The sequence below is a fragment of the Patiria miniata genome, unplaced genomic scaffold (genome assembly GCF_015706575.1).
Source record: "Patiria miniata isolate m_02_andy unplaced genomic scaffold, ASM1570657v1 HiC_scaffold_20, whole genome shotgun sequence".
NCBI lineage: Eukaryota > Metazoa > Echinodermata > Asteroidea > Valvatida > Asterinidae > Patiria > Patiria miniata.
The window spans coordinates 12,778,145-12,785,043 of NW_024037059.1; the positions used below are offsets into that span (position 1 = coordinate 12,778,145).

The 6,899-nt window shown below is 41.8% G+C and overlaps 1 long non-coding RNA gene across 1 annotated transcript; it reads left to right on the plus strand.

The window, feature by feature from the left end:
- The first annotated feature begins 5,351 nt into the window (after nt 1–5,351).
- Nucleotides 5,352–6,446, plus strand: LOC119727433. The gene is made up of 2 exons (XR_005270946.1): nt 5,352–5,582; nt 5,890–6,446. It is a non-coding gene; the product is annotated as an uncharacterized LOC119727433 (long non-coding RNA).
- Nucleotides 6,447–6,899: the final 453 nt, after the last annotated feature.

Sequence of the window (6,899 nt, forward strand, 5' to 3'; positions counted from 1 at the left end):
AAAGATTAATACTCAAACTCTGAATAAATCAACACTTTCCAAAATGTGCTCTGGCTCTGTTTTCAACACAAAAATCACACAGAACATTTCTCCGCACTTATTTCAATAAGAAAACACTTTCCTTCCTCATCATGTTCAAAAAAACAATTAGAATTGATTTGCAAACAAACGCATGGCCTTTCGTTTCTTACAAAAAAAGAAATAATGCCAAATCAATTCCAATCACCAGCTTTACAATTCTAGCAAATTGAATTGAACGCAACAGGACCGTCTTTCTACAGACGATTCCGCAAGCAAACAGCAATGTGTTACTCTTTTGCTTCTTCTCCTACCCAAAGTGAGGTAGGTGCTTTTAATATGAACAATATTTGCTATCAACCTTACAATTTTGGAAGTATCTGCTTACAAGGGACTGTACTTAATAGCAGCCAGAAAAATAAGGATTATAATAGGAAACAACATAATGTAGGGTACATCATGTTTGGGACATAAGCTCTTCAATCTTGCATGTGCGAAATTCACTTCTTTTTGTCAAGCTCGCTGTACTTCTCTTTTAGAGAACATACTCAGACAGCCTTTCTTTCCGGTCAATTGGAAATCCCAAAGAATGAACGTCAGAAGGTCCAACAGCTCTGTGCATGGGCGTCGGTTTGAAGCTGCCCCTGTACATGTATATCTTGGTTTACAAGGGCCAGACCAAGAACAATTAAACCAGTGTACATTGATTGTCAAATTAGTCTGATCTATCTCCGTAACCTTTGCTATTTGCAGCCGTTGTGGAAGGTAGTCTACATACAATCCGACCAGCATTCCCACCTCAAGGCTACCAAAGTCATCAACCAACATCACTGGAGGAGGTCTTATGGCCATCCTTGTGTACCAGTACCTACATATACACACCTTTGGACAAAACAAAAGAAAGCAATGGTTTATGATTATCATGCTTGACTGGCTGTACATAAACATATAGCCCTATTGTCATGTCACTCATTCCTGCAGATTGCAACACAGTTTCCAAACTTGTTTCATTATATGACTACGACAACTTCCACCATGGTCCCATGGTCATAACAACACCACAACCAGTGATGTACTGTGTTTATTGTAAATTGTGATATTCAACGAAACAGTCAGAATTAAAACCTTCTAAAACAGTACCGGTATTTCCACAGCCTTGTTGTTGGAAGACCTTCCTTTCCCTTCATTTGTTCTCATTTGTTCCAGTTGAAGTCCCCTCCCTCCAAAAAAAAAATTCTGAATCCGCCCCTGCTCCCTTATGGGGTAGATATATTTCTGAAAACTTCCTCTTTCGTCTACTGTTCTATTGAATTTTTAGCCCGTGAGGAACCATGTATATGTACAACGTGTTTGACACTTTCAAATATGTAACCCTCATTGGACAATAATTTGATTTGAGCAAAAAATTACTGGAGGGCAGTCTTTACTGAGTCTGTCGCTCAGTACCTGCAGTCTGCCTGGTAGAGCCTGGGTTTCTGCGCTACCAGAGGGCCTGGATTTAACGCCACAAGCTGTTCCAGCAGCCAGGATTCTTCCTGTTCTGGTACCTGAAATAAAAAGCCCTAAATATTAATAAGGTTTACAGTTTATTGTGACAGTTAAAACCACCAAATGAATCTGCTTACCAAGTTAAGTGCCTTACAGAAAAAGGCACGATTGGTAAAGGAAATTTATGCTCCAAGTGTATGCTACACTTGTATGAAGAAAAAAAAAACAATGAGAATATATGTCATAAAGTATCAAACATACATGTATGAGGCCGAACTTGTGGCATTACCTCAATCACTTTGTCAAAGTCCTGGAAGTAGGATATTCACCAGTCTCTGGCTGCATCGGTGAAGCGCCCCTCGTAGCCACGCGGCAAATCTTGTTTCAAATTCTTGTTTCATAAAGTATCAAACCTACATGTATGAGGCCGAACTTGTGGCATTACCTCAATCACTTTGTCAAAGTCCTGGAAGTAGGATATTCACCAGTCTCTGGCTGCATCGGTGAAGCGCCCCTCGTAGCCACGCGGCAAATCTTGTTTAAAATTCTTGTTTCATAAAGTATCAAACCTACATGTATGAGGCCGAACTTGTGGCATTACCTCCATCACTCTGTCAAAGTCCTTGAAGTAAGATGTCCACCAGTCTCTGGCTGCATAGTGAATCGCCCCTCGTAGCCACGCGGCAAATCTTGTTTCAAATTCTTGTTTCATAAAGTATCAAACCTACATGTATGAGGCCGAACTTGTGGTATTACCTCCATCACTTTGTCAAAGTCCTGGAAGTAGGATATTCACCTGTCTCTGGCTGCATCTGTGAATCGCCCCTCGTAGCCAAGCGGCAAATCTTGTTTCAAATTCTTGTTTCATAAAGTATCAAACCTACATGTATGAGGCCGAACTTGTGGCATTACCTCCGTCGTTTTGTCAAAGTCCTGGAAGTAGGATATTCACCTGTCTCTGGCTGCATCTGTGAAGCGCCCCTCGTAGCCACGCGGCAAATCTTGTTTCAAATTCTTGTTTCATAAAGTATCAAACCTACATGTATGAGGCTGAACTTCTGGCATTACCTCCCTCACTCTGTCAAAGTCCTTGAAGTAAGATGTCCACCAGTCTCTGGCTGCATCGGTGAAGCGCCCCTCGTAGCCACACGGCAAATCTTGTTTCAAATTCTTGTTTCATAAAGTATCAAACCTACATGTATGAGGCCGAACTTGTGGCATTACCTCCCTCACTCTGTCAAAGTCCTTGAAGTAAGATGTCCACCAGTCTCTGGCTGCATCGGTGAAGCGCCCCTCGTAGCCACACGGCAAATCTTGTTTCAAATTCTTGTTTCATAAAGTATCAAACCTACATGTATGAGGCCGAACTTGTGGCATTACCTCCCTCACTCTGTCAAAGTCCTTGAAGTAAGATGTCCACCAGTCTCTGGCTGCATCGGTGAAGCGCCCCTCGTAGCCACACGGCAAATCTTGTTTCAAATTCTTGTTTCATAAAGTGTCAAACCTACATGTATGAGGCCGAACTTGTGGCATTACCTCCGTCGTTTTGTCAAAGTCCTGGAAGTAGGATATTCACCTGTCTCTGGCTGCATCGGTGAAGCGCCCCTCGTAGCCAAGCGGCAAATCTTGTTTCAAATTCTTGTTTCATAAAGTATCAAACCTACATGTATGAGGCCGAACTTGTGGCATTACCTCCATCACTCTGTCAAAGTCCTGGAAGTAGGATATTCACCTGTCTCTGGCTGCATCGGTGAAGCGCCCCTCGTAGCCAAGCGGCAAATCTTGTTTCAATTCTTGTTTCATAAAGTATCAAACCTACATGTATGAGGCCGAACTTGTGGCATTACCTCCATCACTTTGTCAAAGTCCTGGAAGTAGGATATTCACCTGTCTCTGGCTGCATCGGTGAAGCGCCCCTCATAGCCAAGCGGCAAATCTTGTTTCAAATTCTTGTTTCATAAAGTATCAAACATACATGTATGAGGCCGAACTTGTGGCATTACCTCCATCACTCTGTCAAAGTCCTTGAAGTAGGATATTCACCTGTCTCTGGCTGCATCGGTGAAGTGCCCCTCGTAGCCACGCGGTAAATCTTGTTTCAAATTCTTGTTTCATAAAGTATCAAACCTACATGTATGAGGCCGAACTTGTGGCATTACCTCCATCACTCTGTCAAAGTCCTTGAAGTAGGATATTCACCAGTCTCTGGCTGCATCGGTGAATCGCCCCTCGTAGCCACGCGGCAAATCTTGTTTCAGTTGCTCCACATCTAATCTTTCAGCACAAGGGGTAATATACTCTGATGTTACCTTCAGATTAGGGATACTCTGAAAAAAAATATTGTTACATTTATTTTGTGTTGGCTAATAAACACGCAGTTATTTGTACGCAACCTTTCACCCAGTGTCTGACAGGAAACCATTTGGATGAAGTTTGGTTACTATTTTGGCAGCAATTAGAAAGTCGTAAAAGCTTTTGTTTGATTGAACACTGGTTTTACATACTCTATTTCTAAGACCCTATGCTATAATTGAGACTACGGAAAATATTTACGTGATTTTTTGTTCATATACGTTGACAGCGAGCTACTCACTTATCCTTTTTTTAGTGTACATTTATAGGTAACGATAATACAGAAGACTTCAGCTGTTAAGTTGGAAATTCAACTCCATGCATATGCCTCTGGCTTTAGTTTTGTCTTTTGTATTTCTGTTTTTTTCTTTTATGCGAAATAAATAATGATAATAATGAAGTGTGTGGTACTAACATTTAAAATTTGGCATGATGATGACACCACCTTGTCACTAAAAGTGAACCATTGAAGTGAATTGGCGGTCTGAGGGAAATTCTCTTTAGTGCATTTGCAACCAACTAAGCCAGAGTTAACTGTACTTGAACCCGCTCCGACATGTTATCTTTCCAAATGAACTAAAGATTAACAAATTTGAATGGCAGGTAATGGAGCCCAATGAAAACTGTCAGGCATGCCCATTTTAGCTAAATTGTCCAAAAAGTTTTGAGTTTTGTGAAAACGGGTGGTGTAACCCTTTACACTTAAGATCAAACAAATTGTTTGATCTTAACTGGACCATTTGCCAACTCGAACGTTTTCCAACTCGATCGTCGGCTGTACGTACAATTTGACATAAACCTTGGGTTGCGTGATTTGCAGTGTTGTAGTCGAGGCCACAACCTCCGAGGCCAAGGCCGAGTCCGAGTCATGGGTCTTCGAGGCCGAGGCCAAGGCCGAGTCACAGCCTTCAAGGCCAAGGCCACAGTGTCCGAGGCCGAGGCCGGTTACATTATGTACACACACACGTAACTTTACACACACAACTTTACACGAAGGTGATGGTTAAAATGATTTTACTATACAAGAAAGCAAGAGTGAAATCTGGCTGTTTTGGCTTACTGGCTTATCATGAAGCATCTTACAGTCCTCAAAGTACATGGTCATTGCATTTTAGGAACATTAGGGTCTCCAGCATCTGTGGGGTTAGCCTTGCCTGATGGGGTCTCATTATTAGCTCCCCTCTGCTAAAAATGCGCTCTACTGGAGCACTGCTGGCTGGCACACACAGAATGTTCTTGGCAAGAGCATGCAGTGATGGGTACTTATTTTTTCCTTCACCACTGTCCTGCCAAAACGTAACAGCATCCAGTCCATGTCCAAGTTTTAATATGGTAATAAAATATAAAATAATTTGAAACCGAAAACGCATTTGAATTGGTGGAAATTGGGCGGCCTCGAGCCGGCCTCGACCAGTTTCACGAGGACGGAAAGCCCCGAGGCCAAGGCCGAGGCCGAGGCATCAACGTCCCAAGGCCAAGGCCGAGGCCAAGGCCTCAAAAATCGGCCTCGAGGCCGAGGCCGGCCTCGAGACCTCCAACACTGGTGATTTGATTATAACTCAAAGTGTGCATACTACTCGAAACAAAAATATATCTCATCACATGGTATCAACACGATTTTCAAGAGCTCTAAGTGACAGATACTGGTTACTTTTAAAATCGCACATTTTGCGAGAATTCTTAGAACTTACCATTGCCCTCAAGCAGCAGATCCAGCAGCTCAGGTTCCTGGACATGTGGTAGAGGTGCCCCCTGTCTCTCCCAGACTTCTATTCTTGGCTCCTTCTCGTCGATGTTCATTGGCATTCCCGGCTCATCTGTCTGGGCATGCTGAAAAGAAAACAGATTATAATATATCCATGTAAACAGACACGGAATCAAACAAAACTAAAATGAGACCATTAATGAACAAGCAATTAAGTCTTAAAAAAAACAGAACAACTTGGGCACTCAGACCAACAACCCACAACTTGGGTGCTCAAACTTCTTAGAACTTACCATTGCCCTCAAGCAGCAGATCCAGAAGCTCAGGTTCCTGGACATGTGGTAGAGGTGCGCCCTGTCTCTCCCAGACTTCTATTCTTGGCTCCTTCTCGTCGATGTTCATTGGCATTCCCGGCTCATCTGTCTGGGCATGCTGAAAAGAAAACAGATTATAATATATCCATGTAAACAGACACGGAATCAAACAAAACTAAAATGAGAACATTAATGAACAAGCAATTAAGTCTAAAAAAAACCCAGAACAACTTGGGCACTCAGACCAACGAGCCACAACTTGGGTGCTCAAACCCACCCACAACTTTAAGTGGGACACTGTCTAGCTAAGATGTAGATATAACACAGCACAGTAAAAGGATACAAATAAAATTCAGCTTCTTCATTGTCACCGTTTAACTTTTAGTTTGGAAAATAATACATTGTTTGGGGTTTCATAAACTTCAGTTCACACTTTTTCCCTCTGGTCCTAACTTATCAGGCTCGCAATAAAAAGCAAAATAAAAAACCTCTGAATTAATTATACTCACAGTTGTTGCAAGCTCTGCATTGTCTTGGAACAGCTCGTGGCAGACATGGCAATACCAACGCCTGCGACTAGACTCAACCATCAATTCTCGATATTCTTGTTGAGTTAGCCCTGTAAATGAAAATTAAGAAAAAATGTTAAACATCATTAGCCAAAACTGTGCTTGATTGTGTTGCCCCCAAAATATGAAATATTCTTGCCCAAATGTTAATAAATATTTTATGCAAGGAGCAGGATACGTTAATAGCTGGCGAAATCAGTTCTGAGAAGGTAGGCCTACTGGGGGTACAGTAAGATGAATAATAAATACATACAAAAATCTGGCAGCAAAGGACTCAGCAATAAGTAAAATGAGAAGGTTTTGGATGACAATGGATACCAGAGTACATGTACGTACATGTATAATACAAAGTTCAACCTTATAAAAAACCTTGAATTTTCTTAACGGTTTACCTTCCAAACGATAGAACATTTGATAGAATTCTCATTACATGATGAACACTCTTTAAAAGAA